Below are 12,366 nucleotides of genomic sequence, written 5' to 3'. Positions count from 1 at the left end.
AGTGTCCATCATCGGATGAATGGATAAAGAAGATGTGGCACATAGATAACAATGGAATATTACTCAGCCATAAAAAGAAACAAAATTGAGTTATTTGTAGTGAGGTGGATGGACCTAGGGTCTGTCATACAGAGTGAAGTAAGTCAGAAAGAGAAAAGCAAATACCGTATGCTAACACGTATATATGGAATCTAAGAAAAAAAAAAGTCATGAATAACCTAGGGGTAAGACGGGAATAAAGGCACAGACCTACTAGAGAATGGACTTGAGGATATGGGGAGGGGGAAGGGTAAGCTGGGACAAAGTGAGAGAGTGGCATGGACATATATACACTACCAAATATAAAATAGATAGCTAGTGGGAAGCAGCCACATAGCACAGGGAGATCAGCTGGGTGCTTTGTGACCACCTAGAGGGGTGGGATAGGGAAGGTGGGAGGGAGATGCAAGAGGGAGGGGATATGGGGATATATGTATACGTACAGCTGATTCACTTTGTTATACAGCAGAAACTAACACACCATTGTAAAGCAATTATACTCCAATAAAGATGTTAAAAAAAACCAAAATAAAATAGCCTACAAATTTTTCTAATATGCATGATTTTCTCAACATCAGCACTTCCATAAAACCAGTGTCCATTTTATTCATTCCATGGAAGAAGCCATAGAAATTAGCTAAATAAGCAAGTTTTGGGCACATTGAAGGATACCTTCCAAGATGGTTCATACACATTCAACCGAATTCCCTTGTCTAGTCCTGCATATCTCCTTTAAACTAATAGACTTACCCACATCACATGTAACCAAAACCACTTAATATATCCCTAAAAATCATTTGGGCTCCTCTGCTCCTCATCTAAGCACTGGCCCTTTAGAGTGGCACATCTGCCTGGTTTGTTCTGACCAAACAAATGGAAATCATCTCAGACTGAACTCTCATACAGAGGTAACTTCTGTGCTGGTTGTTGTCTATCGGGAGGTCCTCTTAAAGTAGGAAAGAACTATATCCAAGAAAGGGCTGTCTCTATTGACATTGTGTATGGAGCTCACAGTGCTGAGAATAATATCTGCTCTAAGCTCGAAAGACCTCTGCATACAAGGGATACATTCAGACCTTTCTGAGGCATATTTTGTATGAGTTGATCTTCCTGGCAAAGGCCCCTTCTATGTTAAGAAAACAAATGGGGAACTCATAGGCAACGAACGTACTAAGTACTTAATTTGGGGCCTGGGTTGTTCCTCAGCCTTCTCAATCGACTGTTTCAGATGGAATGGTGAGGGTTAAAAAATTCACTAAACAAGACTGCCCAGGTGAATCTAAGTCATTGATATCTGGTAGAGCAATGAATGATAGAGCATTTAAAATCTGATTTGGGGAACTTCCCTGGTCGTCCAGTGATTAAGACTATACTTCCACTGCAAGGGGCATGGGTTCAGTCCCTGGTCAGGGAACTAAGATCCCACATGCCCCCTAGAGCGGCCAAAAAAAAAAAAAAATCTGATTTGGGTGATTGCAATGCCAAATGTTTCATTTGGGTCATGCAATATATTAAAGGTTGACAGTGCCTAATAAATCGTATTCTCTTTGGCTTCTTGGAATCTGGAATGGGAGTAATTAATCTTGAGAATATCTTGCAAAAATACCTGGCTCAAGCAATATAGAAGTAATTTCAATGACATCTCCTCTGGGTCAGTATAGACTCAAGACCCTTGTTAGAGTCTTGTTTAAGCATCTAAAGGTCATGGTCTTAGACAATCTGATTGAGAATCTGAAAGATTCTAATTAAAGTATTTGCTATCCTAAAGGATTCCTGATCTATCAAGGGTTAGATAGACAATAGGGGTTCTTACTGCAGACGTTGAAACCTACTTCTGGAAGTTAATCAGGCATGTTTCATTGGATCTTTGTGATAACTGAAATATTGGGGGAATTTGAGGTGCTCTTTGGCTCTGTACCCATTTGAACAATGTTATCTCATTTCACCGATATATACTAAAGTCAGAATTGAAAATAGCTGTTAATTATAATGCCATCTTTTCTTGTAGTGTCTAAAGACTTGGGTGTGTACCAATACGCATCACTGGGTGCAAGCTGGAATTTATAGGTGGGAGAGTCAGCAGGTAGAGAGGTCCCCTGTTTTTTCAGAATTCTGTGGAAAGGAATGCTTGGTTAAGAGTACAGCTGTATGTTCCATGGGTTTGGATTCTAACAGCTATTGTTTTCTTTAAATAGGGCAAATGTGAAAACAGCTTTGCATGGGAAGAAATGGACAGTTTGGGCTTAGGTGCTAGGCATTTAACTGAGTGTTAGCAAGCCAGGTACCTAGCACTTTGAGATCTTGGAAGCTCCTGGTCCCTCTGGGAGTTGGTTTGGGAGGAGAGCTACTTGGTCCTAGCTAACTAACTGCAAAGCGGTCTAGAGGAGCCTCCCAATGTCATTCACTAGATAGTCCTACACGATGTGAGGTAAAGGAGACAAATGGATATCTGCAAGTTAGTCGATTCACCTACAAATCTATTTAAAACCCACTACTTTTGTTCAAAATAACATTATTTTTTAAAAAATAGAATTATAGAATTATGTATTCCCTGATACTATTTCTACTAAAAAAAAACTGGGTAATTAGTATACAGTATTAGGACTTCAGGCATTGACTGAGGGTAAAACGAAGTACCCCTATGAAACTAACTGAAGTTTACAATGGAATTCTACTCTCACTGAGGGAGGACATTTTGGAGAAAAAATCAGAAAAGTGAGAATAGGCTAGGGCTTCATTCATAAGCAAAAAGAATGGGGTGTCTTATCAGCAGAGTAGGGGCATAATAGATGGTTCCAAATGATGGTCAGGCATGGGCCCTGAGCTCATCTAGTAGTGTTTACCTTAACAGACCCCAGTGAGACTGATATGTGTTGCTTTCTTTGGACAGATTTGTCAGGAATAGTAAGAGCCTGAGATTTTTAGAAATTCCAGGAGGATATAGGAAACTAGAACAGGTATGGGCTGAAAATAATTAAAATGTATTGGAAGGTAGGGTACCAAAGGCAGGGAATATAGTTTGGGGTGACCCTGATTGTCTGAATGGCACAGTCTTGATCTGGGGTGGAGCAGTGACAATGAAAGAGGCACAACAATAAGATAAGCATAGCAATAATAAAATAATAAATTACCTACATACATAATTTGAGTTTTGAAAATGAAGTGACCAAACTATTGATCAAAAAATATTATTCAAAACACTACAAGTGTTATATGTATGCCTAAAAGACTCAGAAGTTTGGCTTTTCAGGGGCTATTTAGCTGCCCACCTCCAATGAAATAAAACCCATACATTTAGGGTATAAACTATGAGTTATCTATAGAGCTTAGCCTTAGGTCAGGGCTTAATAAATAGTTGCTGAGTAAGTTAATAGAGTCATAAAGAACACACCTGAGACAGATAAATTGCTTACTCTGTTTCTGCCTCAAATTTCCCAATGTTTCCTGATTGTAAGTAGACATTGTATAAAGATGTGCTTAGATGACAGACATAAAAATTAAAGACATTATACCTTTTCACAGAAAGTATACTTGATTTTAAGATATAGCATGTCCAAACCAATATATTTTTGCTACCTTTTTAAAACAAACCTACAAAAATAGTTTTTTAATGAAAAATGTATGATAACCTTTGTTTCCTTTAGTTACTAAGTGGCAATTCCACAGAGGGTCTCACTTTTCTCATGTTGTTTTTAAAATTTTAAGAAGTGTCACCTATATTAGAAATGTTTGCTGAACCTGAACTTTCAGAATACTAGTAGGCTACACTTTAATTGGATCTATAAAAGCAATTCCCCAAAGAGTTTAGCTCCAACCAGTTTACAGAAACCAATTCAGGGTTTACAGAGAGGGAAAAAAAAAAAAAAAAAACACTGAAAAACTACAAGTCTTCTTTTGCCCAGCTTAATGTTTTTAATGTTTAGAGGAAAAACTGAGGGATGAAGTTTCAGTGATTCATTTGGATGACAATTCATATTTTTTTTCCCCTTAGATTGGATGAAATATCATCTTATTTCATTTTATGTAGTTTTCTCCAGTGCTCCAGGATTATGACATTATTAATGCTGTGAACAGTAATATGCCCACCAGAAATAGCTCATTCTAGAATTTTCTGAGTAATGATAAACAGTGGTAGATCAATGAAATTGACAGATAAAAGGGTCTTTTTTTTTCAATAAACAATTTCAACATTCCTGAAGAATACAACTTTTAAAATCTATTTTGTTTCGAGATTTTATTTTTTGTAATGGTTGTTTTTAACCAGTAGTAACATAACGAGTAGGAGAGGCACAATATTGATCTGTTCTATGATTCAGTTGTCTCGTTTACTTATTTTGGACTTTGAGAAGTAAATGCCCCCATAATCCATACACTAGCTAATCATCCACCTAATTTTTGAGCATTGATTGGATTCACAGGCCATGAAATGGAGTCCCGTAAAGTTCTTCTGACTAAACTTCAACTTATTTTTGCTTCCCAGTAAAAGACTTTGTGAAGTTCAGAAACCAAATACTAAGTTCGAACACACCAGGGGTGACTTAGGGCCCAAAACAGGAAATAGAAAGCAGATATTTTGGGAAACTAGCTGAGTCAGCACAGTGCTTGTTAGAAATGGTAGCCTCCACACCTAAGTCTCTCTACAATCCTGAGGATAAAGTAGTTTGTTCCATGGATCATTCAGGGGCTGACTTAACACTTTTCTCTGCTTTTCACTAAGATAGGCAAAATCATGTTTTCCATGAACTTCTCTTTTTTTTTTTTTTTTTTTTTTTTCTATAGCATTTCTTTAACCTGGGACAATATGAAATTACTACTAGTATTGCTTTAATTAGACTACTCCTTTTGTGACTTCTTAAGTTTTATTTATTAATTATATATATATATACACACATATATATATTTTTTAACATGGCAAGAATCAATCCTGGTGCTTCTAAGGATTCTAAAAATTATCATTTAGGTCAAAGTATGGTGGTTAGAAATTCTTTTTGAATTTCTAACTCCTTATTTTAGCTTTCTGACTCCTTAAAAATAGCCATTTCACTTGATATGGATGTTTTAACTGAGAAGTGACCCCTAGGTATTTAAAAAATAGCATGGGTTTAACAAAATAAATATTTTCAAGGACACATTAGTGTCATCAAAACTATCAAAAGGCAACTTTTGCCTTTTGTTATCCTGCTATATATAATGTTTTTATTGTCTGCCATAGGAATAAAATTGGTTTTTCAGTGCAGTTTTTAAATATTATGTAATATCCAGACTTGCCTGGTTTCATTTATATTGATTTAAATATAACTGAACTGAATATATATGACCAAAAATATTGAACATGTTAAACTATGGAATTTGGGGCTTCTCTCCTATCTGATACTTTGTTCTACAATGCCGTTCTACAACTTTTCCCTTTACTTTTCTTTCCTCGGTTTTTCCTTGTGCTATTTTCTCAATTTGGAAATATTCTAAGTCCAGGTACCCAGCTCAATTTGTTGAAAGCCTTGTCACTGAAGTTCCAAGCTACAAGAGAGATAGCTATAGGCTGAAGATGTATTAAGAGGGTAGATCTCATGTTAAATATTCTTAGCACAATAATTTTTTTAAAAAAAGGAGGGAGAGATTTTTTAAAAAAAGGAATTGGAGATCATAAGCCATACACATCAGGACTAAAAGCCATTCAAGAGACTTGGAGTGAGGAAGATACACTTCAAATGGTGGGATTGCATGGGTGGTCAGGAACTGGATAGGCAGAAGTCACTAAACCTAGAGTAGACTAAAATCCCAGGAAAGAAAATAAGGAGGATACTTGAGTACATAGAGCCAAGGCAGGGTATGAAAGTAATTTCAGAATTCATTTCCAGTTTCCTTACAGCTTAATGAAGTCCTGATGAGCAGGCGCTGAGGTCTACGTATATCAAGGCTCTGCCAGACACTTTCTTCTAGGATTCTCATCTCAGATGTTTTCTCTTCAATAAAGTCTCTTCGGTATCCCTCAAGCTACAGTTAATATGTCCCCTCAATATCCACCAATATTCCCATTGTATTTTTACTTTCTAATTCAATTTATTAAATATTGAGTGGCTGCAATATTTCAGGCATTTTGCTAGGAAATTGCTTGTCAGTCTTTCTTGGTCTCGCATTCTCTCCTAACACCACAAAAGGAGAATTTTCAATGATTAGAAAATGGAAGAAGACCTGTCACTGGTCTCTTTGTCATGATTGTTAGTATGATCATCTTTTCAAAGCCCATAGCAGACACTTGAAGTTCAGGAACTTTATCTATTTTCCTACATTTTTGCTAGGATTCAAGTTTCTAAGATGTTCTCTCCTGCCACTATACCCTCTTAGGTCTGGCCACCTTGGAGACCAACTATGGTCTATAATACCAAAGGGACCTATAGACATCTTTTTCTACAAGCAGGCCTCCTTACCTTACTGTTTTCCACCCTAGGATACCTGACGTAGTCTTCTCAGTGATTTTAGGCTTTTTATAAAGGACAGGCCTCTTAGGCTGCTTCCACTTTCTACCAGGCTGTAAACCCTGAGGGGAAGAAGTACAAAGCCAGATTATCTCAGTAAAATGGGGGAAGGAAAAAGAAAAAAAATGTATCTAAAGTTATCAAAAATTTACTTGCCAGGCAGATATTGAACAAGTAACTATTATAGATGAGAAAAATAATTGTAGTTATAGCTACCAAATACACCTAGAGGATTTATTTATCCCAAACAATCAAGCACACTAGTATTTAGCTACGTTTATGCCTATCACAGAATCACTTATTAGAAAAGAATCAGCATTAGTGCTCAGCAATGGGAGAGTAGTCAAATAAAGTGGTCAAATAAAGTTGCATCAGTACAAGGATCTGCTACATGGGTACATGGGCATTAAAATGATGTTGATATTGACATTAGAAAATGTTCACAATATATATTTAGATGCAAAATATAGTTTATAAAGAATATGATTGACAAGATACATACCTAAGTTTGTTACCAGTGGTTATGACTAAGTAGTCCTTTTAGTGGGAATTCTAGAGTTTTCAGCTTTATTCTTTTTGTTCACTTGCATTTTTAAGTTTTTCTCCAAGGAATGTGTATTTTCTTTTCACCATGAAAATAAAACTAAAAAGAACGATTTTGAATTTCAAAAAGATCTAATTGCTTCCATCTACTACTAAGTGTTTGCTGTGTGTAGTCACTTTGGTAGGCACTTTACATACATTATTTCTATTTTTCTCACCAGTCCAGAAACATTGGTATAAAATGGAATTTTTTTTCTGTTTATTTCCCTTATTTGTTCCTAGAGAAGGAAGTATTAATCAGATTGGTAGATGGAAGAGCCGTGTTTCCTTCTGGGCAGGATTGCCGTGTGGTTACAGGCTCTTCTCTCATGGGTAGCCCTTCTTCTACTCCATCCATATGGTTAGGTGAAGAAGATCCCTCAAACCAAAGCTTTCTTTTTTCCTTTCTCTTTGATTAATGTCTTAGCATGCTTGCCATTGCTGTTAATTTGGGTAGAATGTAGTGATGAAGGGAGAGCAAATGGACTTTAAGCCTAAGAATGAGAAGAAACCTGATTTTTAAAAAGATAACTGTTGAGACATTTCTGCACAAATTGCTGGATTAGATTTCCTGGAATTCTTTTGTGTTCACTTCCCAGCAAGAGGAGAGATTTCTCAGGAAAGCAGCATTGTGTTAGGGCTAAACCTTTGGTAGTATGTTCCACCTCAGTGATGGTATAACTTTCCTTAACAGGGTATCATACACTCATTTAACGGGCATGTGAGTGAAGCTCTACTGATTTGAGAATCAGACAACTGCACAAGCAATGAGACATAAAGTGATAAAACATGTGCCTTATCTTATGATTTTTAATGCTACTGAAATATATTTTTAGAACTCAGAGTAATAAAATAGATCTGAAAGTTTATTGGGATACTTTAATTTCTTTTATTTTTACAATTTGATGCCAAATTCTTTTTATGTATCGTAAGCATATTATATTACTGTGTAATTGTTCTCCTTAATAAACACTTTTACCTGATAAATAAATAAGTAAGAAATTAATTTGTGTGAATTGAGAGATGATAACAGTCCTCTCATGATCAGGGAGTTAATAATTGATGATCTTTAATACTTTACAAACATAATACTGTGTATGAGCAGCTCTTCTAGATGGTAGTAAAGGTAAAGCTAAGTAGTCAACACTCATTGATAAGACACCATTGAATTATGAGAATTACAAACTGTCATGGCAGAACCTATCCTTCTATGTCTGACATAGATCTTGGGGCTGAGAATTCTACTCCAGTTGGTTTTTAATAATATAGAAATAGATAATTCACTTGATTCACATAACTTGTTTTATTTCTCTAAGCCTGTTCAATCTTTACTATCTAATGCTAAATTTGTATGATACTTTATATTTTGCAATGTAGTATTTTTTAATGCACAGTTTGATTTTTGTCTACCCAGTATCAGTTTTGCTAATACTGGTACTGTACCATCTTTATACTTTGCCACTCTTCTACCCCATGAGGTTCTGATGGGACTGCTATTCACAGAAGTCATTGGGTTGTGTAGGAGGCTTGTAATGTAACTGAGATCTGGCTGTGATTGCGATGAGCACATATTTAACATTTAATGAAACATTATATGCAGACACCGGGAAATAGAAGATTAGTTTATGATATTATATGTCATGTCCTCTACCAAAGAGAGGACTCCCACCATTAGTAGAAAAGATGAGGAAACTAAGGAGAGGAGCCAAGCTGACAAATTCAGAGACCTGGCAATGTCTGATTACTCTATGTCTGATATAGGTACCATCTCTAACCTTCCCAGTTAAGTAAATTGATCATTTTTTTTAGTTTGCTTCATATCATTTGCACACAAATGTGAGTTGACCTCATTAAATAGGCCCAATATATGTGAGTTTTCATTAGTCAGACCCTGCTTCAAAGAAAGGTAAATAGGATGACATATTTTGTAGGTGCAGTCATTCTCCTTCCTTTGTCAACCCAATATTTATTCAGTGGGGTCATTTACAAAATGGAAAAATAGGGTGAGTATGGAAATGATGGTGTGTTCAATAATATGGACTTCCTCTTACCAAGACTGACCTGGCTACAGCTACTGAGAGTGCCTAATTTTCCTAAATTGTTGATAAGCATCAGGGCCCTAATATGAAATGGTATTTCTAAGAGATCAGCCAGCTACCTGGTTATAGGCAATGTTTCTGTCAGATCCTACCTGTAATGTTTCTGTCAGATCCATTACTCATAGGTTAACTGAATGTTCTAAATATTCCCAAAATATTCCACACACATCCTCTCTCGTCTTCTGTCTCACTTTACAATGGAACAAGGAATGCGGTGGACCAATGCCAGTGGGTTCCCTAGTCTTTTCATGTACCCCACTTGAGGTAACAGGTTAGAATTTATAACTATTTTAGTAGTGAAAAAAGAACTGTCAAACAGAATATGTAGGAAAGGATTGACGAGAAGATTTGAAAACCAAGCCTTGAGATGGTCAGAAACTAGGGCAGCTCTGTTTTTGTCTACAGTAGATGATGCTGACTGAATCTCTAAGGCATTGTCATCAGAAACTAAGCTCTAACTAATTTTGGTTTCTGTGTGTGTGTGTGTGTGTGTGTGTGTGTGTGTGTGTGTGTGTGTGTGTATTTCCCGAAACTAACATTTCTGGAGGAGAGAATCTGGTTGGCTTAGTTTGGGTCTGTGATCACTCCTATGATCAGGGTGGGGAGGACTCCATTATCAGAAGAAAGAAGTATATTAAATATTAGGCATCCAAGGACTGGACTGTAGTAGCTACTACTTTTGCTTTCTCAGTATGTTTCCTATGTGCCTCCCTCTTATCCCTAATGCCCACCATTTAATAGAAAAATCTATTCTCCTAGCTATATGGTTGAACATATGATCTGAACTGTTGATAAGCATATCTGGCTGTTACTGGGGTGACTGTTTCTAATTTCAAAATGATAATTGTCATCCTATGTCTGTCATATTGAAATTCATCATCAGCTAAAAAATCTCCTTTGCAGGGATAATTATAATGGAAATATTTTCATATATTTAATAAGTTTAATGTTTTCTTAAGTGCAATAAATGATGACATTGGCTTCACATCATAAAAATGATGTGTTCTGGAATAATTTCATTAATTTTATAGAGAAAATGAGTATGGACTAAGTCCAAATGTTACTTATGGTATAATGTAAAAACGAAGATTTTGCTGTTGTTCAAATAGGTAATAAATGGGAGCAAAAGAGGGTCACATAGATACATAGGCATGCCAACCTGAGGACAAAGAAAAAAGCCAAAGCAATTAGGGTTGTATTTATGTTTCAAGTGTATGTAATCACAGATTTGACATTTTAAGTTCTTAGGGAACCAACCAAGTTCTCTCAGAGATTGTATGCCTGCATCATTCCATACTTTTTCCTTAGAGTAATTTATTATAGTAGTTCTGAAATTTTTGGTTTTATGTTTTTTGTCCCCCTATCACACTGTGAGGCAGGGACTGTGTCATTTCTATATCTCATAATCTCGTCTTCAGTTGGGGACATGATAGTCACAGACTTAGAACAAGGCTTCAATGACAGCTGAATTTGATTATTGGATTTACCATATTCTAGCCATGTAACCATGGGTAAGTCATTGAATCTAATCAACTTATTATATTTTTATATGTGATTTGGGAATAACATCGCCTCTTCGGGTAGTGTGAGAATTAGATGTGATAATGTAAGTAAATTTCTAATCACAGTTTTGGCAGATAAGTTTTGGATGAAGTATAGCTAGTAGCATTGGTTATTCAATAAACATTTGTGGCTTCTTAAGTGAATGACTACCTAATTTTTCTTGGTAAAAGCCATGTTTTTTGTCAAAAGAATTATATCAATGAATGTAAACATTTCCAGTATCTACAATGCAAGAGTAATATCTGTGTTTAATATAGTATTTTTGAACGTATGCAATTATGAAAACTCGGTGTTATTGAATAAGAACATGTGCCTGCTATATAAAATATTGTTATTTGAGAAGAATGGGTCTTGCAGTTGAATAAAATAGGCAGATGGACTCTTGAATTTCTACAGTGAAAGTTTAATTTCATTGATTATTTTACTAGCTGAATTAACAAATGCTAAAAATACTAGCAAATATTTTAATGCTGATGGAGCTAATTGATATATCAAATTATTCAGTGGATCATCAGTTGATGTGATTAAATATGCAAGATATAAGCTATGTTTAACAATGTCTACTGATTCTATATGCCTAATCTCCCACATTAACACCAAATGCACATTTTAAAATTCTAGTGTAACAGTGAGAGACTGTTTAAGTAGGTCATTCATAATTGAATTTGATATACAGTGTTTATTTTTCTTTTTTTTACTAGTCAAGAAACATTTTGGTTGGGTAGTCATGAAAAATAATGAAACTCAAGATCTGCATGCATTTACCTGTAACTACAGTACTACCAGGAGAAAATACTGATAGCCTAGAAAATTCAGAAGATAACTCGGTTTGCCGAATGCATGTTATTGTAATGGTTACTAGGTATTGAAAAAGAAAAATTAATGAGAATAGCAGATACTGTAACTACCTTTAGGAGAAATATAAACAGTAAGGGTAGTGATAGGAAAGGTTTTAGCCTTGTTCATGGATACTTCTGAGAAAGACTCTGGAAGTCTTCAGTCTATTACAGAACTTGATTTTTAGATCACATCTTTCATACTCACTCTCCCCCCATCTCACACACACATTAACCACAGGGAAAGGTCCCATGTCTTTATCATGGAATGAATCATTTCACTCTGAATCAATGAAGATGCTGTTAAAATTAGTAACTGGTGGTAATAATAATAGGTCACACTTTTTGAACACTTACTGTATGTCAGGTACCATGTAAATACTTTTCAAGTGTTATGTATGCCTAAGTCTTGGACACAAACACTAGGGATATAACATAAAAAAGGGGGAAAAAAGATGGAAATTCCTGTCCTCATGGAGGTTATATTTTATTGGGAAATATATTGGAAAATAAATACACTGTGTCATTTAATCCTTTTCAACTTTATTCATTTGGTGCCAGTATTATCTCCATCTACCACTGAAGAAATCGAGGCATAGAGAAGTTTGGTAATTTGCTTTTAGGCAAATGGCTATTTAAGGACTGAGCCAGGAACTAAAGCCATGCAGTGTCTTGCTCTACCATGATATTCTGCTTTTCCTAGTCTACTGATTCTTCCTTTACAGCCCTGTGCATTTCTTGAGAAAATTGAAGTTTATCTGCCAGCATCTG

At 35.7% G+C, this 12,366-nt stretch overlaps 1 protein-coding gene across 1 annotated transcript in view; it reads left to right on the top strand.

Moving 5' to 3' along the window:
* Positions 1-12,366, top strand: part of COX7B2 (cytochrome c oxidase subunit 7B2) — a 100,175-nt gene that overhangs the window by 36,467 nt on the left and 51,342 nt on the right. The gene's annotated exons all lie outside the window — the stretch shown is intronic.

Source organism: Kogia breviceps, chromosome 6, assembly GCF_026419965.1.
Source record: "Kogia breviceps isolate mKogBre1 chromosome 6, mKogBre1 haplotype 1, whole genome shotgun sequence".
NCBI lineage: Eukaryota > Metazoa > Chordata > Mammalia > Artiodactyla > Physeteridae > Kogia > Kogia breviceps.
The sequence above is the reverse complement of the archived record's forward strand: the minus strand, read 5'-3'. Positions and strand labels throughout refer to the sequence as shown.